A 26,078-nucleotide genomic window follows, 5' to 3' on the forward strand; every position below is an offset into this window, starting at 1 on the left:
ACACTGAGGCATCTCATTAGCTTACTCATGTGGGTCAAGTCCTGTGAAATGCTGAATGACACCAATACCCTTTGACCTTAAGAGCTCTTTGCTCAGCACCTCATAAGATGATACAACCGCAACAGCACAGCACACACACACACACACGTACATGCAATAGCAATAACTGAGATCCCAGAGACACTAATTTCCTCACTGCTTCTCCTGCTGAGACCCGCGCACTTCTGCAATGAACAGGAGGATTCTGATCAAGGCAATTCACCTGAGTATGAGCCACATTTTTCCTGGTATCGTCTTCATGCACTAACTCTGAGAAGAGCATCAGAGCACCTCACAGCAGCTTGTTTCAATGCCTTTGTGCCTCCTTCCAGGCCAGCTGCCTTCCTCTACCTTGCTTTTGTCCAACTGGGAAACACACATTTAATTACAGACATTTATGTTCAAACAGGCCTACTGAAATGTAAGTGGATTAAAAGCTGGTCTGGAAAAAAATTAAACCCTATTGCACCACAGTGCTGCCTGCGTACTTGGGCTGCGATGTAATGCAGGCAACGGGAATTCTCCCTTGCAAGAGGCATTGGGAATTTAATGCTGCAGCACAGCCAGCCCCACTACCTGCGATGCATTTAGCAGATGGCAGAGACCCACAGCCTCATCCATCTACCTTTGATCTTATGTTCCAGTCCTTCCTTCCAAGTCTAAACAGCCATTTAACCACCGCAGAGGCTCAGTGCATTTCTGCAGATGGATCCAAACTGCTCTCTGAACTCACAGGGGGTACTAGCTGCACATATTCATCTCCAGGAAGCAAAGAGCACATCCACTCATTCATACCCTCACTCCACCATCATCCAAGACCCACATATGGATATTCTGCTTGAACACGGCCTTTCCATTACAGCAGATGGTTAATGCTATAAACCAGCTGGCTGGGAGCTGGCTACTGAGTTTGAACATCAACACCTTCCTGTTTGCACTTCCCACCGGTGAGCGTAGCCAGGCCAGTGCTGCTCAGCCTCCAGCTTCCCAGGAGGGGAACCTTCTGCAGGCAGTGAAGAGACCAAGACTATGCAAGCCTCTCCTACTTCTAGGCCTCAAAGCCCAGTAGTTCAAGGCAGTAAAATGCTAAATATATACATATATACATATATATCCTAAGTAACTAAAACCAAAGAGTCAGAACAGTGAAGTACCAGGCATGTCCACCCCGTGGGTGCAGAGACATCTGACCCTATGTAACACACACTAACCACAAACCTGGAAGCACTGCGACTGCACAGCCCAAACATCAGGACAATGCAGCTGGGATAAAATAAGCACATTTCCAGGATGCTGTGCTACAACAAGTGAAGTTTCTCAGCTGTGTCCAAGCCCATGCAGGTAACTGCATGGTGCCATGCTGCTCCACGCTCACTTGCTGGCCCAGGTGCTGGCTGCCACAGGACACCCACTTTGCACATGTTCAAAGCAACTAAGGGGATAGCTTTGGACTTGTTAAGCCTGGACTTGTTAAGCCCAACACCTTCCCTTCCAATCTATACCATATCAAGCTGCTGGCTCGTGGAGTTGACTCTGCGTGGGGAAGAAAGGAAGGGACAGGAGAAAGAAAAATTTGTAACAGCTTTTGCAGCCCAGCTGTGTTTGGCAGACCTGCACAAACCACTTTGCTCCAGGCTTCCTTGGAGCTTTCCCCCTCCCATATTTCCTTGCCTCCTTTCCCTAGCACAGCCAGAATGCAGAGCTGGCACTCTCTTTCGTTTAAGCAACAGCAATTAGGCAACACATTTTTAAGCTGTTCTCTCACAGCCAAGCTTGCTGTTCCTTGGAAAAAAGGCTGGCTTCAGTATTAAACCAGCAGCTGTGTTCAAAGTGCCAAATCACTGTGTCAGAAAGATGGAGCTCGATATGTAAAAAGCCTTGTCACTAATTACCCCGTGCCTTTGAGTGAATTGCCCTGGCTTCGCTCCATTGGAGCCTTGACTTCCTCAGGGGCAGGGCGAGCATGCAGGGATGCTGTGAGAAGCAGGAGGTTGATGGATAAATGAGACCCTGGGAGACACAATGGGAACAGCCTCACTGAATATTTAGTGTTGTACAAACCCAGCCACCAAAAGCCAGTTACATGGAGCAGTCCTTGCCAGTGTGGGGTTGAAGGATATACCAGTCTGTCCCACAGGCGCTGGGTTGATGTTTATCACAGCAGATTGCATAAGACAGAGGTTTCTTAATGAATCCTTTGGGGCTGAACTCAGAGATTGCTGTCCCCTCCTCAGAAGCTCCTCAGGAGAGACCTACCATTGCTGCGAATTGCACCCAGCTTTCCTCCTCAATCCAGTGGGAACCAGGGACTTCGTGTGATCCATGTGGTCCAGAAAACATGTTCCAAAATGCCTGAGAAAAACGCTGAGCGACTCTCCCACAGACAGCGCTCAGCAGCTGCAAAGTAAGCAATGCCTGGAGGATGGATCTGTGGCACCAGGGCTCCAACTGGGACGCACTGGGAGAAGCAGCCGCTTGCAACAGCTGCACTGGCCCGGCTTCCCAGGGAAGCACCACCACTCCATGCCCTTGACTTTCACTGGGATATAAGAGCAAGGACATCTAATCTACGTATTCAGGGAAGCCACAAACAAAATTCCAAGAGATTTCCTGCTTTAAAAAACAAACCAAAAAAAAGAAGTTGTAATGGCTGTCTCTCCTCTTGCTTCAACAAGGGCAAAGATTGCCAAGGACACCCAGTAAATCTACCACACACACATGCTCCTCTTCTCTTTCAGCTGAATATTTACAAATTTCCAAAGTGCTGAACCTCTTCAAGCCATTCAGCTTCTGCTTTCATCTGTAATATCTATAGTGCTTCTGAGCTTTTCCTGCAGCTATCCTTGAATTAATGAGGATCGGAAACTAGGCTTCATCCGTAACCCTAAAGGTCAATCACATCATTTTGCTTCAACGTGCCAAACAGGCAAGAGGAAAACAAACATATGGAGTTTCCCAAAGGAAGATGAATGAAGAGCCCCGTCCCAAAGGAAATCAAAAGCCCTAAACTAAGTACTACTTAAAATAGCTACTCCTATCTGTCTAGATAGTGACAACACATGCAATGCCTGGATGCTAGCATGACACCCCAAGCCATGGGGGTTTTCCCTGTATTTCCAAGAGGTGGTAAAACATTCCTTGTTATTTTGGAAGAATGCCACCATAAAAACTTTGCATTCAAAATTAAATGCAGTTTTGTACATCTGAAGTGAGCTTGGGAGCCCTAGGTGGCTTCTCCCCAGTGCAACCCACAACACCCATGTTACACTGAGAGCTCAGCTGCCAGGGCAGAAATCCCACCACAGGGCCTGAAATTACTACAAACACCAAATAGCAAGTTCCAGATTAAAAGTCTTCTCACTGGATAGCCACTAATGTAAGCAACAGCATGCACCGCATGTCCTGTGTACCACAGGCTGCCCCATCTGGTACCTCTCCTTGGCTTTGGTTCCCAAGGAAGTGATGGGCACTAGGAGCATGGACAGCCTGCCTTAGCTCTGAGATGACAGTGTGCAGCTATCCATGGGTGGGTCGGACATACCCCACCATGCCCAGTTCAAGGATCCAGTAGCAAGGAGGCAAAGACAGAGCCACATCTCTAGGTATAAGACGCGCTAGTTCTGCCCTTGCCACTCATGCAGCCCCCATGCCTGATCAAAAGATCAGTGAAGAAAAATATACTGTCACCAACAGTTCTACAGGATTTTCAGGGCTGGAGGACAAAGCACATCAAAAAGAATAATAGTGGTTGGAGATGACTGCACACAGCTGGAAAGCTGAGATTTCTTGCTCCTTGTCAAGGCAGAAAAAAAATACAGCATCCCTTAGTAGCTTCCAAAAGAGTCTCCTTTTCTAATCATCCCCATTTCTACCTACATATGACCAGTGAGAAGTGACAAAGTGTCAGCACTGACAGCCCGTCACCATCACCCACTCCCATGCTCCAGTCCCTGTGAAGATACTCAGATCACAATCCCCACAAGCATTGCTCAAGCTCTCAGTGCAAGATACAACATTACACTCCAGGTGAAAGTGGACTTTGGATTTAAAATACATGTTTGCAAGCCGTGTTTTCTCAGCAGTTGAAAATGATCAAATACAAGGAAGCATCATGAAAGCTTCTCCTGGGACCTCACTTTCTAACCAGTCTTCAACTCTCAAAGTAACATCCCTCATTTCTAATTCATATACTGCCTTGTTGCCTTTAATAGCACTTTTCCCCAAATCTGCACTCTCTCTTCTGCTGAAAGCACCAATTTCCATTACCTCAAGAGGTATCAAATTCCAAACCTTTGCTGCAACTTCAGGTTTTCACACTCTGGTTACAGACACCTCATTAGCCTCCCTACATCTGGTCCAGGCTACAAGGTGTTTGTTTTGTGACAAGCCAGAATCAGTCAACACGACTGTCTGATTACATACAGGCTCCAAAATGTCTCATGTATAAAAGAAAGAAGAAATTAAGCAGATGGCCTGTGGAGCACTGAGATTTGCAATTTTCTTCCTGGAAAACTTCTGGTAACCCCAGTTCCAAAATAATACCAGGAATAGCCCTCTATGTGGGAAGGAAGCATATTCTAAAAACTTTTGATCTCTGTGTTCCAGAGGAGAGAACTGACACATTAATTAGAACATATGACTGAATGGGGTTGCTATCTCACACCATAGCTCAAAACCAAAGCGGGTATTTAAACACTGGTGGCCAGCTCCTGATAGAAATTTACTACAGGGTTTATTTTTCCCCAGGATCTTTTTTTTCAATTAACAAAGTGGGAACGTATCAGTTCAGCTCTTCCGTAATCCTCACTATCATCTATCCCCAAATCACTGATCTTCTCATACTAAAATTTCTAACAGTTCTCACCCAGAATCTTATGCAGGTTTGTATCTCCCCTTTTTTAATAGGTATTCTGAAACTTCCAAATATAATTAATTTATCTATGCCTACAAGCCTCATTTTGTAAGGGAGGCAGTAAGACATAGGGCAGTGCAGGGATGTGCTTGGTGAGAACTTCAGTAGTTTACCTCTAAAGGATAAATCCAGGTAGTCAACACTCCAGTGTGACCCTGGAGCGTCCCAAAACTCCACAGGCTAAATGTTACACCCACAAGTGCCCTCCTCCCACCTAGGTTTCATTGCAATCCAAAATTTACAAGAAAAACACTTTCTAGACTGGACCTCCTGCATGCACTCCATGACTTGTCACCACTCTCAGAGGACATCTAATGGAGGACACCTATTCCTGTCCATCTCCTCCTTTACCTAAAGAGTGCGAAGGGCCCCTGTCAACTAATCCCTCGTTGTGAGGATGCTTACTCAACTTGGAAATAGTATCGTCAAGTTATAAGTGGCCCCTTCTCCCCATAACTACCAGCAGCAGAGCCAAGTCCCTGGACACAGGAGCACGTTGCAGAGATCACGTCCTCTTATGGAATCACCTCTGACTATAGAGGCCACAAGCTGACAGCACTTGTTTGGATTCCTTTCTTGGATCAAACCTTGCTTGAAACACTGGGTTTTCTGCACTTCTTCGCTTCCCTTCTGTAACATGAAGCGATACTTTTTCCCCTATAAAAACTGAAATTAGGAGCATGCAATCTTAATTTCAAAGTATTTATAATTTTTGGCCGGTGCAGTCTCAGTATTACCCTGCCAAGCACTACTTGCTGCTTGGAAAGCTGACAAAATGTGCTCAGCCATAAACAAGTGAGCTTTAACTCCACTATGGGAAAGGATGGGGAAGAGGGAGGAAGGGGGAAGAGGGAGGAAGGGGGAAGAGGGAGGAAGGGGGAAGAGGGAGGAAGGGGGAAGAGGGAGGAAGGGGGAAGAGGGAGGAAGGGGGAAGAGGGAGGAAGGGGGAAGAGGGAGGAAGGGGGAAGAGGGAGGAAGGGGGAAGAGGGAGGAAGGGGGAAGAGGGAGGAAGGGGGAAGAGGGAGGAAGGGGGAAGAGGGAGGAAGGGGGAAGAGGGAGGAAGGGGGAAGAGGGAGGAAGGGGGAAGAGGGAGGAAGGGGGAAGAGGGAGGAAGGGGGAAGAGGGAGGAAGGGGGAAGAGGGAGGAAGGGGGAAGAGGGAGGAAGACCCTGCTGTGGACTGACAGCACAGTCACAGACTGGTCTGCTATAATGTTCCAGCAGTTTATGGTAAGTATGAAGCCAGGATGAGGGGAAGACAAGTTATCTATTCTTTTTGGAGTCAGTGATAACAGAGTGATGGGGGAAAGGTGGAAAACACATCTCCAGTTTTCTAAAGAGGTCAAAGAGTTTCAGCCTGAAGGAGCACATATTCTGGGTGGTTCTATCCATAAACATGATGTAATAGACACACATGGGTTTAGCAGCTTAGTGATGCTTACATCCAAGAAGAGATTTAGGAGACCTGAAAGTCAGCTACCCAATTTGAATAGTTGGGATTTGGCATAGTAATCTGACCTATATTAAGTTTCCATTCACTTGAGTACTACTTGGAGGAGATTCCTAACCACTGTTCTTGTATCCTGTGCTTCCAGTTTGTAAAACACGTTAGTTTAAAAAGAATTTGAGTTACCTCAGAGCAGGAGAATGAAGAGAGACTTCCTCTGTCTGGATCTGATAATTCATTACCCAGTGGAGGGGAATTTGCTTATAAGGGTGAAACAGGCAACTCAGTAAAACACTAAGGAATTCACTATCTTTTTGCAAAGCATGTCCTCAGAGCCTTGGTGGGTGACAGAAAAGCACATCCAAGCGCTGTGCAGCCCTGTAAACCGAGTGATTGTTTTAGGAGGGATTCTGTCCGTACATCCTGTTCTGGCCATTGCTTTCCAGAGCAATACCCTGCAGCTCTGCCCTGCTCCCTGGACTTCTCTTTATCAACCCAGCTATATTTTCCGATTTGATTGACAGGTAGCATCTACCATCTCCCATGTCTGCTGGCATGGCAGAGTACATGCGGTCATTGCACTGCACACCACTAAGCAAGGGCTCAGCACCATGAACTCTCTTGCTCTGGGAACTGGAGAACCCCACTGCAACACTGAACAACAGGAAATACTAAATCAGGATCTCCTCTTGAAAAATACCACAAGAAACCACCCACGGGACTCCTCTACTCTTGCTCTTTTGGCCCTGAATACAACTTTGTCAGCAAATTAACCATCTCTAACAGGAAATGCTGCCTTTGTCCATCCTGTCACCTCCGAAACATCTGCTCATGCCCTCAGCGTTCACAAGTAGGCGTCATCACCCCTTGGTCTGTATCCATGACAGGTCCCTGCGTAGGAAGAGCCCTTTCCACAGGCACTCTCCTCCTGCATAGTTTTAACCCAGCCTTGGACTTACACAGAGGATACACCTGCATGGCAAATAATCTGATTTCTGCAGAAATGCAGAGTACTAGAATAACTTGAAAAACGTGGGCTGCTCTTGTAAACAGTGTATCTCACAATAGCATCAGTCTTAACAGTCCCACGGCAAGACACAAGCAGCAAGAAATGCAAAATCTATGCTTTGGGAAAAGTGAACACAAGCTAAACAGAGGGCAGCAGAGTGGCAGGTGGGTGGTGGAAAGAGAGAGAGAAAACAGCTCTAGAAGGGTCTAACCCAGGAGGGAGGGCTGAAAGCAGGGTTTTTCTCAAGATAGAATTGAAAAAACCTGAAAGGGGAGATGAAAACAGCTTCCAAATGTATAAAAGTCTGATGTAGAAAAAGGAAAGGTGATTAATACTTCTCTATATTTATTAGGGCATATCCACTGGCTTCATTTGTAGCATACAAAAGTGTTTATCTAGGTATCATGAAAAAAACACCAACTCCAATGATAGGCAATCTCAAGGTCCTTTGGGAAGCTGGGATTGTGCTCAGGAGGATTTTAAAATCACATAATCACAGCAGGTGGTTGTACTAAGTAAGTTTTTAAAGTGCCTCCCAACCCCACATTTTCACAGATCTATGCCTTTGTGGAATTAATTTCAATTTCTAAAAGATCTTGAGTGATTTTAGTTCAGCAATTTTCCCAGGTCATATGATTTGCCCTACTGCTTAATGAATCCCTGTTATTGCTATTGCCTTCAGTATTGGAAATAGGCATCTTATTTGTGCTCTGAACTTGCCCAGTTCCAGCTCCCAGCAGACCCAGTTGCAGGACTGTCAGATTGACCACAAAGCCTTCTCCTGGTATTTTGATTGTTCTGCACTGCCCTGTGATCCCTTCACCCCATCAACCTCCCCATCCTGCAGCTTCACACCACTGTAGGGGCTACGACACCTTCCTACCCCTACACAAATATGCATTCACATTAACATGGCACACAAATCTATATGTGAATCATCTGCATGAAAGGCCAACTTAAATAGCATCACCTGTCTAGCGACAACATCCCCTTTTTAAATTGTTTTTTCAATACATTTTAGACTTCTGAAGGAGTTGATTGAGTCACCAATAAATATATAAATACATTACAATGAGGGGCAGCAAGAAGGAGGACGTGACAATATCAGACCAAAGGCAAAGTGACGGGTCTTCACACAGAGCGTCAATACACTTTGAAGGAGCAATGGATGCAAAACCTTTAAGAAACTTCAAACGCAACCAGACAAATTCATCCAGGAAAAACCCGGTGGAGGCTCTCCCAGGCACAGACACCAACCTCAGATCTAGGCTGCCCCACAGCCACCAGTTCTAAAAGCTGGGTGAGCATTTGAGGCGAGTGTCACAACATTTTCACTGTTCTGTCCCTCTTGAATGCCCAGTGCTGGACATCCTTAGGGATCTTAATTCTAACTGGATACAGCTGCTCTTGTCTTAGTTGCCTAAAAACAAAAAACAAAAACAAACCTCCCCCTCCCACCACACCATTAATCATCTGTTTTCTAGAGCACAAAATGTTACTAAGAGTAACAACAGCAAAAACAAAAAGCCTGGGACAAATAGGTTTTCTCACTAGAAATTCAACTGTGGTTTCTGCACTGCATGTCAATAGTCTGTTACTGGAAGGAGCTTCAAAGGAGCAGAATCACACGGAAGAGTTTATGACACATCTGGTATGGGGCTCAAGTTTATCTGGGAGGGATCTTAATTGAAACAGAAGATTCCTAATTAAGATCGGAATCCCTAACAACCTTCCCAGCACCCAAACAGGAAATTCCAGGTGGGAAACTGCTTCTCTTCCAACTCCGCATCCACCTGAAACCAGAATTAAAAGGAGCCTTGTGTTGGTCTGGCAGTGTGTCACCTCTCATTTCATGCTGCTCCTTGGCACCCTATTGAACTCAATGGTACAGACCCGGGAAAGAGGAAGATGAAAATGTTGCTTGACTGATGTCACAGATATCTTTGAAAACCCAGGACCAGAAAATCAATCTGTAGTGCAAGATCAGTGCGCCAGGCACAGGTGGCCACTCATGCACCACTGCCTTCATCAGCCTTCTCCTTGGCTGGTACCTCCAGCTTCAGCCTAATTTACTGCTCTCCCCCAGAGCACCCATAGAGCCTCTGATTGTTTCCTCATGCTGGAACATCTCAGCTGAACCATCTATCACATGAGAAGCATCAACAAGTCACTTGATGAAATTCAGATTAGCACTTCACACCTCTTAGGATAAATATAACCAAAGGAAACTGGGATTCATCCCAAAATACATTAGACAATTCACATTAATCAGGGAATGATATACCTGTCTCATTTCCAATCCTTCACCTTCCTTTTCTCCAGCAAGATAAATGGCAACGAAAACAAACCAACACCCTCTACATTTTTCTTCTGCAAGGATCCAGTATCTATGAGACTAGTCTGCCTTGGCTGTGAGCTAGAAAATAAACCAGAGCTCTGCTGCTCTTTCTTAAGGGCCAAGATGAAGAGGCTGTATACAACCAAGAATGAAAAAGCCCATGACTCTCTACATTTTCCAGGCTCTGTTCCAGGCTGGTTGCTTATAACTGAAGTTATGAAACAAGTGTAGCCACTCTCTTCCCAGAAACAATCTCCTTTGGACAACTGCCACAATATAGGGATCTTCTAGCATTTTCCCCATCTGCCTTTCTGAACCAGCATCACAGTAACTTTCCAGCCCAGCAAGGTTTCCCAGCTCCAGGTGCTGCATCAGCCGGCATCACAGCCCGAAACCTCACAGCCGAAAGTGTCCTGACTCCCCGAGGCTGAAGCCAGAAGGCAATCAGATCTCCAGGAGGCCAATGTCAACATTTGCCTCTGGAAATTCAGTGTGAAGTTCATGACAGCTGTCAGTACTTGGAGGTTCTGAAAACTTACTTACTTCCTCTCCTATGGGATGAGATGCCGAACTGCAGACTTTTGGTTTCATAACGTTGTGACCAATTGGCTTTCAGTGAGAGTTTGGTCCATCCTGTGACTTTCCAGACAAAGCCACATTGATACTTCTGCTGTGACCTATTGTTGCTTCTGTTGACACAATTCCAGTACAGCAATCCCCATATCCCAGTGAGAGGCTAAGAGTTGGGAGCAGTTCCCAGATTCCTTACACTTCAGGGCTTCAGGTAGCGAAGTCCTGAAGCCATAGGATCAACCATGCTTCCTGCACAGAAAAGACATGAAAATCTGGGTCCTTCTTCTGCTCTTTCCCTGAAGGATTAATCAATTCCCTTAATTGTGTTTTTAGCTGAAACCGTGATGAGCAACTGGGAGGTCTGGAAGGGTGGAAAAACCTGGGAAGTCTGAGATGCAACCTACATCATCTCTGGGCTGCATCTGCTTGACTAAGCAAGCTGTAAGGGGGTAATACCAGCATCTGTGGTAACCGAGAACTGCCTCCTCCTCCTCCACTTGCAAAAATGTGCAGCTGTGGCACAGCCAGATTCTTAGCAAGCAGTGTATTCAGAGGTGAAAGGGAGGTGAAATAAAAATTCTTTCCTTATCTAGCAGATTACAGCAAAACTTTCTCAGTAGGGATTGTGAAATATCAGTTGTCTCGAGGAAGCAGCTCTAGCACCACAGCTTTTATGGTGAAACGGTTTCATTGCCCTGTCTACTGCGTGTCACGCTTGAACCAGCCAGAAAGGGACCTGGTGGCAATGCTGGCATCCACTGAAAGACGTGGCAAACCTCTTTCTTGGGAATATTAAGGAAAGACCAAGAGTTGTTTCCCCCTTACACCCCGTTGTGGATTTGGTTAGGTCTAACCAGAAGCACAGGGTGGAAACAAGTGGCTGTGCTGATGAACCAGAGAGCCTCTGGCATGGAAAGGAGACACTGAAGAAACACAAAATTAATTTCAGGCAGCAGTTCACACCTGCTGCACCACAACAAGTTTAGATCAAACGTTCCCAGCTTGCTAATGAAGAGATAACTCTTATCTGCCTGCCAACACACACAGTTCAGTCTGATCCCCACAGTGAGGTGAAGCTCCTTCCTTCTGCAGTTATCTGCAATGAAAACATGTAGAGCAAAACTTCCCACATGCACATGAGTTCGAACAGCTGTGCCTACATGACTGAAATCAATTTAAAAAATGAAAAAAAAAGGGATGGACTTGAAGTCATTGGAGAGACTCTTGCTGTCCAGAGCAGGGCACAAAGCAGCCCTGCCAGCCCATTTGCCATTGCTACCCTGCTGTCACACATTGCTTTTTGGGTTTGTTTGTTTGTTTGTTGTTTTTTATATGATTCGGGGTTTTTACATTTTTTATGGAAGGCAATTTACTGGGGCTTTTTAGTATTCTAAACTGAATAATTCTAACAAGTGGTGGTGTGATCTGTGGCAAAGCACGTGATCAAACTTCTAGCCTCTTCATATATTTTCATTTTATTGGCCCCGACAGATTCTGCCCACGGTCACAGACAAAAACCAGGCAATTCTCTTTCCTCCTTTCACCTCGCCAAACTTGTCCACTCTCCACAACTTATCTGCCACGTCATTGCAGTCACCGCAGGCTCTTTGAGATGAAAGTCCATCAACTCCACGAGTCTGTACGCCTGTTACTGGCTCTGAGCATCCTGTCCACTAGCGCAGAGCAGAACCACACATTGGCTCTGTGCAGATTATACAAAATAAAAATCCATCACCACTGTGAAATGAGAAAGCTGTTAGGTAAGCTTTGTGTGCTTATTTGCTCAGCTAAAGTAAGCTTCTTGCCCTGGACCCCCTGCAGCACAGACAGAAGTAACAGCTTTTCTTTCTCAGTACCGAGAAGTCTTCTCATCTCTTTTCATACTTCATATCGGATCCGAGCAAATAACATCAATCATTTCTGTCTGATTGCTACTGTGCTGCTTAAGCAATAAATAGTGTGACTAATGAACCTCAGGGGGAGAAAATAGAGGCCTTACTAAACATAAAGCACCAGCTAAGCACTATGAACTTTTCTTAAATTCTCCATAAATGAAGAGCAGCTGCCTGGCACCGATTCCCCCAGCAGCAATAACTGCAGCATTCAGAGAAGCTCTGGATACTTCTGAAAATAGGCATGATCCTGTGCCAAAGAAAAGAATCCCTTAATTTTATATGTGTCTGAATTTAAAAAAAAATAAATAAATAAAATTAGAGCATCTAGGGAGACACATATAAGGCATTGCCTGGTGTCCAAAAAGGTCTTTTCCTTTGCCTCTCTCCAGGCATCATTAAGTGGAACCTGACCACATTTAAATTGAGAATTCAGGGGGTTCAATTTTAAAACCTTTTCACTTGATGATTGGTTTGCCATTGATTTTTTGTTGTTTGTGGTCAGGGCAGTCAGAAAAAAAAAAAAAAAAGGAAAAAAAAAAACCCTCAAGAGTTCCATTTATTGGCTTCAAGGGGAGATTTTAGGCTCTCTACATAGCAGTGGCATATGCTGTCACCGTCTCCTGGTGTGAAAGTACCTGGGATGAAAAGCTGGGAAAAAAATTACATTTTTTGTCCCTTGGTAACTCTTCTGGTCTATGTTATCAGTAGCAGGAGGAGTCAGGTTAGAAACAACCTCGATGGGGCTCAGTGGTGAACATGGGAAGGGGATACTCGTGCCAAGAAGGACAAGTGCCATTCTGGGGAGGACTGAAGTCTTTCAGTTGGGAAACTTCCACCCGGGAGAAGGACTCATGGAGAAATCTCACGACTGCCCATGCTACAATGTCCTGCTAACCCAGTGGTGAATCACTGAGGAAACACATGAGCCTCTGGAACAACTTCCAGAGAGAAAGGGGGGAAAACTCCCACCAGAGCGTGACACAAAGCTCTGGAGTTATTTAAAGCATGGAAAATACCAAGGACAGCCCATGAAACAGCAGCTGTTTGGGACTGGTCTTTTATAAGCTACTCTAAAGAAAGCACTGAATATCGTATTGATGTTGAAAATTACACAGGTTGTCTTCCATATTTAGTGCATAGATGCCCAGACTTAGCCAGGGGACCAGACACATTCATATTCCATTTTTAGCACAACTGCCACCCAAATCCATATGTGATTTTGGCCTTCTACCCTGTATTTAAACTACAATAAGCTGTTCTCTGCATTCAAGGAAAAAGGAAAAAAAAAAATGAATCCAGACCTTTGTGGGGAAGGTTTCAGTGAAAAGGCTGGCTGCTTTTCTGTGGTTACTGAGGTAATGAAACTTCAACAGGGACTTATACAATGTCAGAGTGGAAGAAATTCTAAGCATCTACTAGGCAGGTTTTAAGTTACTCAAAAGCCTTACTGATAGGATTTCAGAGCCAGCTACTCTATTCGGACACTAATGTGCAAGCGAACACGTCTTTCAAAACCACATGTGGCCAGACTATTCATACTCCCTGTCTTGTTCCCAGCCATTCATAAGTAGGAGTGTGAAGCAGCAGGGCAAATCAAATAAATGACTTCATTCCTCCGGGGATATGAGCAAATGAGAACAAAGAAGCAAACATTTACAAATTCAGGATGCCATAGTTTTGCCAAGTTTTCTTCCAGTGGGGAACTCCGAAGGATTCAAGGGATACAACTGCTATTTTCTTGCCTAAAGCTCCGCACCCATGAGTGCATATGTACAAGCAAGCTCTGAGACCTCCCAAATCTGCAAGACTCCCTGCACAGCTCTGCAGAAGACATCACAGAGCAGTGTAATATACTCACACTCATGTAATTGGATACAAAGACATATGTCTCTGATAAAGCAGAGTTTGGGGTACTGCATCACATACCAGGTAAATGTATCCTTTTTGCTAAAGCAAAGGTCAAAAACTCCTGGAAATCCTCATTTTGTAGTAGAAAGAGTGTTTATGAACAGGCTAAAATGCTACCAGTTGCTAATCTGGGAGCCCATGAAAAGACCGATCAGTTCTGTTGCAAATTTTCTTCTGTAACAACACATGTAACTGTAGTTCAGAAAAGAAATGCATCTATGCTTGCTGCTGAAGATCAATGCCCTACAAAAGAAAGGTTATATTATAAATATGAAATCTTCTAGTGAGATGTAGACAAAAACAACAAAAAAAAGGAATACCTGACATACACTACCTGAGAGCAGCCCTAGTTAAACCTCTCCAGCTACCTGGCCTAGATGATCTGTCCCTCCCAGGGAAGGACCAAAATCCCCCATGTGACAGCACTGGCTTTGCCAGATACCTAGTACTCAGGTTTTATGGATGTGGAAGCCAAGCTACACAGCCTTCACAACTGTGATGCAGACAAGACATCTGACAAGTTAAAAGACACAAACAACAGCCGTTTGCTTTGTGCAGTGTTGAGACCCTGTGAGATATCCCCATCAGCACCTTCCTTCCCAGCTGCAGCAGAGCTTCCCTGGCTGCTGCAGCATCAGCACAAACTCCTGCTCCAGTTTTCCGCACAAAGAAGTTCAAGTCCAACCTTCTTGCAAGTTCCTCCTTCAAAACAAACTGAACCCATCACGACTCATTCTACTCAAAACTTCCTACAGGTGAGTGCCCCCCAACACGATGGCATCCCCATGACCTCCTCCTCCACTTTGGCACAGGAGTCTGCCAAGCATATCTGTGCTGTGACTCAGTTTCCCCTCGTATTCCCCTGCAGATTCTGTTCCCTGTCCCACTTTTCTCTTACATTTCTCTTTTGACACACTAGTGGGGGGAAGACAAACTGAAACATGCTCCAGAGCTGAAATTACAGTTCACTCCATGGGTTTGAAATTAAGCAGAAAATCAACTTTCCAAAAAATCCTCAGTGGATGCTGAAATAACTATTTTTCCAGCAACTTTTTTTTTTTTTTTTTTTTTTTTTTTTTTTTTTTTTTTTTTAGAAGCAAAGCCATATGAAAAACAGATAAAGTCTTGCTGCAAAGGGAGGGTCACTCTCAGCAACTCTCAACAGCACAGCTGCAGACAGGATGAGCTGCCAGCCCCACTCAGCCCCATGGCTGGTTGGGCCACAGCAAAGGAAGATGGGTCTGACTCCGCTTGTACCGGCTCCTGCTGATTGTAGGGGTTTTGCTGCTGAGGTTCAGCAGGAAGAGATACAAAGGTGTGCAGAGGAGACTCCCAGGGGTATTTGTGGTATGATGTTGGGATGGGTTATATGGTATAGTGTAGTGATGTGACAGTGACAGGACTGGGTTCGGGACACTAAGGACCCTCACTTCACTTTTCATCCTCAGCCAAATGCATCCTGCTCTGTAAAATTTAAGATGTTGTCCCTGGACAAGGCAGTTGGTTTTCCAGATTCAGTCCAGGTCCCAGCCAGAAAGTGTCTGTAACTCAGGAACCACTCCAAAAAAACTCCTTGGGTCACATTACCTACAGTGATCCCATCAAGATTTAAAGGTCCAAACCAAGGAGAACCATTATTCTGCAGCCTGGTAACAATTTAGGGCTCCCACTCATCTGAAATATTCAACTTCTCTCAGATGCCAGGATCGGCATCAGGTTTTGAGGGCCCTTTAAACAGCAGCAGCTGAGGGAAAAACATCTGGAATAAAATGTACTGAAAGTCCAGAAGTCAGCAAGATCTCTGCAAAGGTAGTAAGGAATACCTAACCACAAATGTTTGCTGTACGGACCCCTGTGCCACAAACATTGCCCTACCCTCTGTGAAGAAGCTTTAATAAAGGGTCATGTCTGAATCCGACCTGTCCTGGACCTGCAGGGCTGTCGTGTGTCTCTTCTTTCACACACAGGGCAGTTGTGACTATTCATACTGCTATATGACCAGTTTCACCGAGAGGACAGTTAGCTCATGCTCTGCTAACAAGCCAGGCAGCACTAGTGACTCTGAGCAAACTGCTTCCATAATTGGGCTTTTCTCCTGAAGTACAGGACATCTTTAATTAATCTGCTACTGTTTATGCATGTTATTCCTGCTGGAGCTTACTTGTAGTGCACAGACATCATGCAGTGCATCTGACACTCTCCAAACGTGATGTCAGTTATGTCTCATAATGCCGAGTGCCTGGCGTACAATTACTGCACATCAAAATCATTCCAGAGATGGGCAAATTAGGGCATGAAGTGCTGGGTGCCGTTCTGCCCCTAAAGTGAAAAAATATGGGCTGGAATGGATCAAACCCCACTCTTTCTGTCCTGCCTCACCAACTATTGCTGCTGGCCACAGCAAAACTTGTCTGGGTCACACACTCCCAAATAAAACACAGTTGGGACCATTGGGCAGTTGCAATGTATAAGCATGAGGTCTGCCAGATCACACTTGAGTGCTGTGCAGAATGAAAACCCAGCATGCTGGATTCAAAACACACGGTTCAAGCTGCAGTGCAGTTGTTGTGCTTTTAATAAATTACCAGGCTTCAATCTGAGCCATTAGGACTGATGTAAGTCCACAGCAAGTACAGGTACCAACCCAGATAACTCTTTTTCCTTCTGCATAGGCTAAGTCACACTCCTTTCCATTTATAGTAACCACTTCCAGCTCAATGCTTTCAGATTAAAGGACAGATACATATGTCATTACACAGTATAAACCTGCAAGATTCATTGCTAAGATCATGAGATTTCAAACCCAGACATCTGTGAAGACTACTCTGCTAAATCCCTGATCAATTTGCTGTGCAATCTGCCAAAGTAGTTGTCCTCAGGATGGAGCAAGAACAAAGTGTGCAACTCAGGAGACCCCAAACCCTGTTATTTTCAGCAGCATTTCATACATACCTGTGCCTGAAATTCCCTAGTGCTGACATCCTTCTGTTGTCACCAGTTACTGGCAGGACAAGGTCTCTGTTGGCACTGAGCAGCATCCTGGCTCTGGAACAAGAGATAGCTGGGCACTGCTTAATGACTGCTCATGCTAACTAAAGGCAGATCTGGTTATCCCAGCTCACGACTGCTAAAGCACTGAGTGTATATAAGAACAGAGGGCAAAGCTTGCTGGCACATGAAAAGTATAGCACAGCCTAAAGCTACTATAGTTTTGCAATGGAAGAATCTATAAGGATAACCTGCAAAAGGCCTGATGGCATATAGGAAGCACTATGAAAAGAGAGCTTCTCCCTTCCTTGTCTTTCTCCAAACACTATCTTTCCTACCTCAGGACCCAAGAGCAAACAGAGCAAAATTAAATATGGCTGAGAACTGAGGTCTCTGTACTTAGCTTTCTTCCCTCAATAGTAGAGGATAATCTCCAAACTCAGCATTAAGATGGACAGTGAAGTGGTTCACATAATGCACTACTGACCTAGCTGTACCAGGGTACCTAGAAGGACTGGTAGCTACACCAGCACACTGCTTCACCTGGCACAGTAATCCTGATCACTTCCCAAAGATGGTCTTTTCTAGGTTGAGTACATTCTTACCCCTTTAAAATAATGCCTTACTCATGGGACCAAGTGTTCCTGGCTCTTACACCCAAGCAGCCTGTCCTGCCTCAGGTGTGCCACACAAGTAGGTTTTGCTGTTCGTCCTACCAGCTCCATGCTTATCTGCACACCTGAGAAGAGCCTATGATGCACACTCAGAGCTTGCAAGAGCGTAGCTGTCAATCCTACGTAGCAGGACTTTGCTATTCAGCACACGCTGGCTGCAACACCAAAGCAACCCCAAAGGACCTGGAGCCCTTTCTGAGCACGGCTTCACCGCCTGACTCTGCTGACAATTCCACCTGGGAGCTGAACTGTTACATGCACTGCATAAAATGACAGCAAAAGAACAGGAATGTAAGCAATAAGCTTGAAGTATGCAAACCCTTCCTATCTAATACTTCTCAAAAGCATCAGAAAGGACAGTATGGATTCTACACTGTGTTTTGCAAGATAACTCAGTGCACTAATTACTGGCAGGCCAGTGACAGCTTGAAGTGCTCTAACTTTCAAACAAAAAGTTCAGGCAAATGATTATTCAGGTCCCTCTACCTGCTTTGGTTTGATTCAAAAAACACTACAGGCTAAAAATGGTTTATTTAGGAGTCTATAGTCTAGCTAGATTTCAAAGCAAGGATCCAAAAATAGATCTGGAAAACAGAAGTATGCTGATTAAAATAACAGTGATTTGGAGTTAAAAACACCACTGTGGGAAGCCTTGTGCTACAGTGCAGAAGTCATTTTCCAGGGACTGTTTTGTTGAACATCTAAAACCCAAACAGTAATCAGGCTGGAATAAGTCCCCCAAGATGAGGAAATCTTTTTTGTTAATCTCAGACCTGAGCTTGGGAACATTCAATGAATCATAGAATAGTTCAACACCCAGAGCTTCAGCTGTCACACTGGAGAGTCCAGCTGCCAAAACTGAAACTCTCCTGCACATCGCAGGCAGCTGGGAGCTACAAGCCTCATCTTCTACAAACCTCTGCCTCGCAGAGCTGCCCTCCCCAGGTATCTCACACACACGCTGCAGCCTTCCCATCACCCAGGCTTGAACTACCCGCTCAGGCACTGGGCAACAACCAGGCACTGACATTGCATATTGTGCCTTAGTTACACCCAAGGCTACTGGAATGAGACCCTAATTCAGCATTAAAGCACTGATATCCATAGGATCTGCCCCTTTATGCAGTGGTGAGTCAGGTCTAGGGATGCTCAGGTCACAGTGAGAAAGATTCAGACAGTTTAGGTGGCAGAGGGCAAACCTGAGCAGTAGGACGGATGGCTGGGAAGTCACAACACACAGAAGGAGTGGGAGAGCTTAAGGAACGTGCTGATGGAAGCCAGGGGTGCAACACCTTGAGCTCCTCCATGCAGGGGAAAGTGCTGTGTGAAGCCTGAGCAGAGTCAGGCTTCAGCTGTAACCCAGCTGAAGGCTACAGGCCAGGTATGCACTTTACTCAGGGAAGGAGCTCTGCAGCAAACAGGGTTAGAATAACTGCCCAGTATATGCACATGTGGCTAAAACATGGCAGTGTTGGTCTGCCACAGCAGCCAGGTAGAGGGGACTGCAGGAAGCATGGGCAGCTCAGGCACAGACAAATCTGAGAGGCAAAGCTGCGTGAGCACTGCTGGAGCTGCCTGCCTGATGTAAAGAGGGATAGGAGCCTGAGGATGTCCTTTGCACCCTTACAACACGCAGAACATGCTCGCAGAGAGCTACCAGAAGCGTGCGGCACAGCCTGGACTGTACAGAAGGGACACACAGCTGACAGCTGCTGAGTGGACAAACTCTGCTTTCTAAAGCGGTGCACTGCTGTTTTATTTGCTATTTGCTCGCCTTATAAAAGGATCCAGTCTGAAATCAAGTTTTACTAGCCATACCCTCATGAGCCAAGGCAGCTGGCTGGAAGAAGAGACAAACTCATATGGGCAGTCACAGCCAGTGAGTCCACAAGTGACCCTGGGGCACCAGCTCTGAGGATGCAGCAGAGCCACCAACATCTGGACACTAGGATGCAACACTTACATTAAAGGAAACAGTGCGATACTGTCAACCAAGGGATGAGGGGAACTGCCAGCTGCCAAAAGACATTAGTACTTAAAGCAAAGGAAACAGAAGTGAGCAAAAGGAAGAGCAATTCAACTCTTGCCATACTGTCCACTTGAGAAGGCTGTGCTTGCTCTCAGGTGCCCTGGTTCACACCTACACCAGTGATCCTGGCACTGGCGGCTGCATTTTGGCCCATTCATCCCCCAGCAAAGCCCATGCAAGGGCTTAACCCCTCCTGCACCACACCAACCATCCTCACAGCTGCACAGAGCTGTGTAAGCAGGTCCCCTCTGCCTGCCCTGGGGTGGGAGTGCTGGAACAGCCCCTGTGAGGCTGCAGACCAGCTTGCCAGCAGCCCACAACAGGGATTTGCAGTCAGTGCAGCACCCCAAAGTGCCTATGCACAGCGTGCTGACTGCACCACGTAACTCACAGCACAAGATGCACCAGCATCACTCGCTCAGGCTGCGCAAAGCCCTGCCCCAGCCTCCTGCTCTCACAGGGGATCAGCAGGACTCGGAAACACCACCAAGCAATAAAAGCCTTTCCCAAAAGCAATGCGAGTGCCATCTAAACAAATGGCCTTCCCTCTCCCACCTCCAGAGAGCAGTACATATCACAACTCTTGTTTAAGAGCCTGCAAACACTTCCCCAGGATCATCACTGCCCACATGTGAGATAACTTGTGCCTGTTCTCAGCCCCTGAAACACAGAGACCAGCAGTCCTGGAAGATAAGATGCTTTGCAACACACCTGAAAAGGACATGGGTGAGGTGAACTCTCTGAAAATAACATTTTTTAGCTAATTCTAGCTTCCTTAAAATAGAATAAGGTTTAACAGAGTCTGTAAAAAAAATCCCTTGCCACCTACCTACTCATCTCCAAGAGTCCTTTTTCCATTTTTATCCCCAGAAAGACTCTCAAGAACAAAATTAAATGTTTTGTTCAATTAAGCATCTCAGGAATAGCAGTGCATTAAAACAAAAATCCACTTATTACATGGCTCTATAAGTAAGAAAAACAGGGATAAGACACAGCATATTTTCATCACTAAGGTATTTTGCTCAATTGCAGATCCTTTGGATGAGGCTGGCAGCCCTGGACAGGGAAGTGTTTTCCAGTAGCAGTGCAGTGCAATATACCACAAGTCAGTGCTCTTCCTTTCAGACTATTTCAATGATACTTTGCAGGTTCTCATCTGCTTCCAAGGAGACAGAGTAACTCAGGACACGGATGCCCCAGAATATATATAAGCCTTAGAACAAGCCGTACCTTGGCAAAAACCACTTTAAAAACAGAGATTTCTAAGCAAGGGAACCAACAGACTCTGCTTCAGTCCCTGGGCAGTCACAGCAACACCTTCAGCAAATACTTTGAAGGATATTTTCCAAGCTCTTTGTACCACACTGATCTTTTCTGGGAAGGGATATGGCTGGCTCCATCTTCAAAAGAAGTTGCACCCACAGCCCTGGGCTATGAACTTCAGCACATCTCCACATCACGGCCCCCCCTGAGTCCAGCCCTGATCTCAAAAAGCTGTGGGTTTAGGCAGTGCCCTCCCTACCTGTGATACTCTCACGTAGGATTTGCCCACCCATTGTTTTTGCAGCAAAGCTGCAGGCAGGAGAACCTCTGGATTCAAGTGCTCCTGCCTCTAACCTTGACAGGACACAGCACGGTCTCAGGCTCTTCTTTCTGCAGGGACACAATGTGAGATCAAGCCCACCACTACAGCTGGTCTGGAAAAAATGTGGTGGAAGCAGAATGTTGGTGCCTAACCATTTTTGCAATTTTTCTGTTTTTGTTTTGTTTTGGTTTTTTTGCTTTAAATTCCATTGCAAAAATCTTTGTGTGCTAGGAAGGAGAGGAGCATGTACAAAACTCAGGATGGCTTTGCACCAAAGAGGAGCAGAGGATGTGGCAACGTGTCTCCATGCAAAGGAAGGAGCGGTGCTGCTTGTCAAGGAGGCAAGCAAAGGTTTGGCTCTGCCACGGCAGAAACCCATCAGCCCCGTGCAGGTCAGCAAGCAGTCACATTAGCATCAATTGCCATTTAGTGCAGCCACAGCTATTCCTGATGGTCATGGCATGTCCTACCCCATTTACACCAGCTCTGTGCTGCGGTGCCTGCACTCACAACACTACAAATAGCTCAGACATGCGTGTGCCAAAGAGCGGCTGTACACAGCGTGGTATCGTTATGAACAAACCCGGGGATGGCAGAGAAGCAGAGGCCCTTGCATTGCTCCCTGGAGCCAACAGTATCCCCAAAACGTGCTTCTGATCTGCTACCAAATATTAACGCCATACCCTAAGTATGCAATTTGCTATAGTGGAAACAAGACTTTTTTAAAGACACAGACATGAGTTTGGCTTTGGACCTGTATCTCAGGTTTTGAGTACTGAATACTTCTCCCATGGGAACCCCCGTAATTCAGCATGTTCAGGGGAACCATTCACTGCACAAATCTGATGTTAGTGCCTTGGCATGAAACTCTGCGGACAGAGGTACATTGTGGTGATGTGTCTTGCTCCTTCAGGTGTTCTCTGCCACGTCCCAAATGTTCCCCCTACCCTTAATAAAACCTTTAGTGCTACAAAGACAAAAATTTATCCTGCCCATGGCTGCCCCACATTTAAAACATCAGAGCTGCCCTGCATCCCTGGTACTAATGTCATTCTCCCAAGCAAACTCTGCCTGACCTGAGAAGCAGCATCAGGGCAGGGAGTGGAGGGTGGTGGCAGCTGCCACCAGACACCTCTCAATGGCCATCCCGTCACCTCCACGTTGCGAGGGGACACATTCCTTTGTGAAACACCATGGTCAGTATTCTGTCCTACACCCTATCTGCTTCCCATCTCAGTATTAGCATAGACTCGGCCTTTCATCCAATCCTGAAAGAACGTGTTTTTCTCCTCTTATTTTTTTTTGTTTAAGTGAACAAGAAACTACAAGCCAGTATTTGGCCTTCACAACCAATGGGCTGCAGCCAAACTCTGCCATGTGTTCCAGCTAATACATGTGGGCTTTGCCTCCCATCCAAGAAAGGAAAAAAAAGGACATTTATGAGTGGGGATTCAGCAGAAGCATGTGGGAAGGAAGGGGTGGAGAGGGGATGCTATTTTTGTTGCTATAATTATTTGGTGGCCAAATCCCTGACCCTTGACGTCAGCTCTGGAGGGTCTGTTTAACTGACCAGTTGTCATGGAAAGGAGGATGACCGGTTGGGAGGCATGGGCTGATGAGGAACAGCTCTTTGCTGCCTGAACCCACACACAGGCAGACCCCCTGCCTTCTTTAGTCATCACCAGCTCACAGCCAAGAAATAAAAATGTCAATACCCTATTGCCGATATGTTGGCTGGAAACAAAAGCATCCAGGGAACTTTGCACTCTCCTCTCTGCCATTGGTTACTATTAAAAAGCACAGACCAAATCCTGATCTCAGTTTCCCCAGTGTAAAGGCAGAGAAAGTCCACAGCCCTCAGCTGGGTCACTCCGGGTTCATATTGATATATCCAAACTCAACCCGGCTTCGGTCCAGGGTACACACATGGAAATATGCCATGTGCAGAGTGCAGGGGTCCCTACTCCTTGGGAACAAACCCAATCACGATGACTAATTCATACCCCCTCCAAAGGAAAAACTAAGCTAAATAACCCCCAAATCCCTTGTTCCATATGTCAAGCACTGCCTTGAGCCCAGTGTCCTGCTAGCAAGGCTCCTGCAATCCTCAGGAGGTTGGCAGCAAACGGCTCAGTTACTGACACGATGATTTCTCATTACTGCCCACGCCATCCACGATGAAATCACCAGTTGTATGAGGAAATGGGAATAATCCTTGTTGAAACCTCAGGCACAACTAGTGAGTACTGGGCATAAGTTTGCTTAGCAGGGCTAAATTGCATTGCTCATTCACATGCTGCAGTTCATTATCAGCTGCCATTAGTTATTCTTGTGGCCAAGGACAACAAAAGGACTCAGCACAAGCCAGAGCAGAGCTCACTAGGACGTATGGATGAGAATTAACAGGCAGCGCAAAAAGCCATTTAACAAATCCCAGCACATTGACAGGGCAGTTCAGCAGCACGGCCCTGCCAAGGAGCAGCCAGCGGAGGAAGCCGTTGTGAGACAAATGATGAGCAAGATACAAAAAACCTCACAGGAAACTAAGGGAATAAAAGAACAGGGAAGGGGCAGGATTCCAGGTTCCAGCACAGCAGCAGGAGTCTGTTCTCCAAAGCCAACGGGATCTCCTGGGCTATTAGCACCCAGTTTTTCCTCAAGTTGGGATGTTAACCCAGCTCATGCATTGGGATATCTTTAGATCAAGACTTCAAAAGATCCAGTGAAGCTATGTAAGTCTCTTTCACCCAAGCCACAGCACCACAGATTGCCAAGAAATAAGGAAGAATCCAAGCTTACATTTTTTTCTCCAAAAGACAGAAATTTTGCAGGTTGGGACCTGCTGCCAGTATATTTTAGAGCCTTGGCATGACTGCATGAGGTGAGAAAGAGGAACTTGGCAAGACAAAAAAGTAGCCCTGGCCACCAAATGGCTGATTAATAGCTTGCATGAAATGAGCTTAGTGGGTTTAAGATCAATTTGTGCTAATTGGTGGTGTCCTGATTCACAGCAGTGCCAAGCAGAGCAGTGCTAATTTACTGTCAGTTGAAATTATGTGGAAATCTGCAAACACCATATTTTTACTTTTGGATTTCCTCTGTTTAAAAAGAAAAAAAAAAATGCAGAAAGTCACTACAAACATCTAGTCTAACTTTTAGTGCAGCGCAGCACTGAATCAAGTCCAAAATGTCAAGATTGTCTCCTGTGAAGACAGCAAGGGAGCCCAGTGTAATTCTTGGTACATTGGTTTCATCTGCCAGCTCACCTTCACCACAAAAAATGTGCATTTACTCGTGTGAGTATTGAACCTCTGGGTCACCACTTTCCCTCTCTGATAATAATTTCAACTCAAAATGAAACATTTCAGAAACATTTCATTTGTAATGGTCATCAAGAACAGGGACAGTTGGGTCAGTGTCCTGGGTTTAGGGAAGGATATTTATTTCTGCTTTAAACCTGCAACACTGACCCAGCCATCAAGATCAAAAGTTTTCCATCCCATAAAATGAGTTTATTTTTGTCTACATAATTTTAACTTTCTGAGCACTAACATTTACCCTCTGGTGAGGACTAGGAATGCTCTCTCAGAAAATCTAAATAAAGAGATGTTCCAAGAGATTAGTTCTGGGATCTATTTATTTATCCAGTATTTGAGTAATATCAGTTCTCGAGATTAAAGATAAATAAATGGTGCTAATAGTAATAATCCAAATAATGATTATCTGTCAGTTCTATTATAGGTCTTTGTCTGGGATGTGTTACATAAATCCTACAACACCACCAACCAACCAGACAGACCTCACAGGACAGGTGGTGGCTGTGGTGAGAAACAGCCTCAGTAGGTTGCTCCTGCAAAGACTTTTAAGCAGCAAGGTTTTGCACCTTATTCTGTGTCACTACCCATAAGATGCCATAAGCGAAATCACCACCTTTCCCCCAAAAGCTGTGGTTTGCTCCAGGACAGACACTATTATCTGCTTAAGTCTATGCAGCATTGTGGCATGAAGGAAAACAAAACAAAATGCTCATGGAATATATCAGCCCTTGTGTGAAATAAACCACATTCCCAAAGCAACTACATTGGTGTGAATCCAGAGTTACTCCACAATCCCTAGGCAGGTAATCCAGATGTTTGTCAAGGAGACAAAAGACTCTGGCCCAGTGGAATAGCACAGAGATGGGCAGCAGCGAAGAGTTGCTTGAGGTGGAAAGAATTCTGTGGAGACGTCTTAACAACCATCCTGAGGCTTGCTACAGGTGCTCAGAGACAGACACCTGAGCATGGCTGGGGGGAAGGGTCACATAAGCACTGGCAGAAGACAGAAAGATCAATCTGGAGAGGTTAGAAGCCTGGTTTTTTGCATGCACACATCTCCTCCCTTAAGTTTCAAAGGCAGAACTGGATTATAGCAATAATCTGTGCCACAATGGTGTCCGAAGTTTGGGCTCCAACTCTGTTTACTTTTTTTCCTCCTCCGGTCTTTCATCAAGTCATTATTGCTTCTATATTGCATTTCAGAAACCTTGCTGGCGTGGGTGAGCAGGAGAGCATGATGTGACCCAAGGACACGCTCCCAGCGGTGCCTCCAGCACTGTCCCATCAGCTGCAGCTCAAAGACACAGCAGAGAAGATAACTGTGCAAAATCAAAGTTCTCCACAGACAAGAGCACCACAATGATTA

General features: G+C 45.6%; 1 protein-coding gene across 3 annotated transcripts in view; it reads right to left on the minus strand.

The window, feature by feature from the left end:
- P3H2 (prolyl 3-hydroxylase 2) overlaps positions 1–26,078 on the minus strand; it is a 70,446-nt gene that overhangs the window by 38,842 nt on the left and 5,526 nt on the right. The window contains exon 1 of one of the 3 annotated variants that reach the window (XM_082056128.1): positions 2,162–2,245. The exons of the other annotated variants lie outside the window; for them this stretch is intronic. The gene's annotated coding sequence lies outside the window, so the exon portion shown is untranslated. Of the gene's footprint in view, positions 1–2,161; positions 2,246–26,078 lie in introns of those variants that run through there. 3 annotated transcript variants of the gene reach the window in all.

Source organism: Streptopelia decaocto (genome assembly GCF_964273445.1).
Source record: "Streptopelia decaocto genome assembly, chromosome: 6".
NCBI classification, from domain to species: Eukaryota; Metazoa; Chordata; class Aves; order Columbiformes; family Columbidae; genus Streptopelia; species Streptopelia decaocto.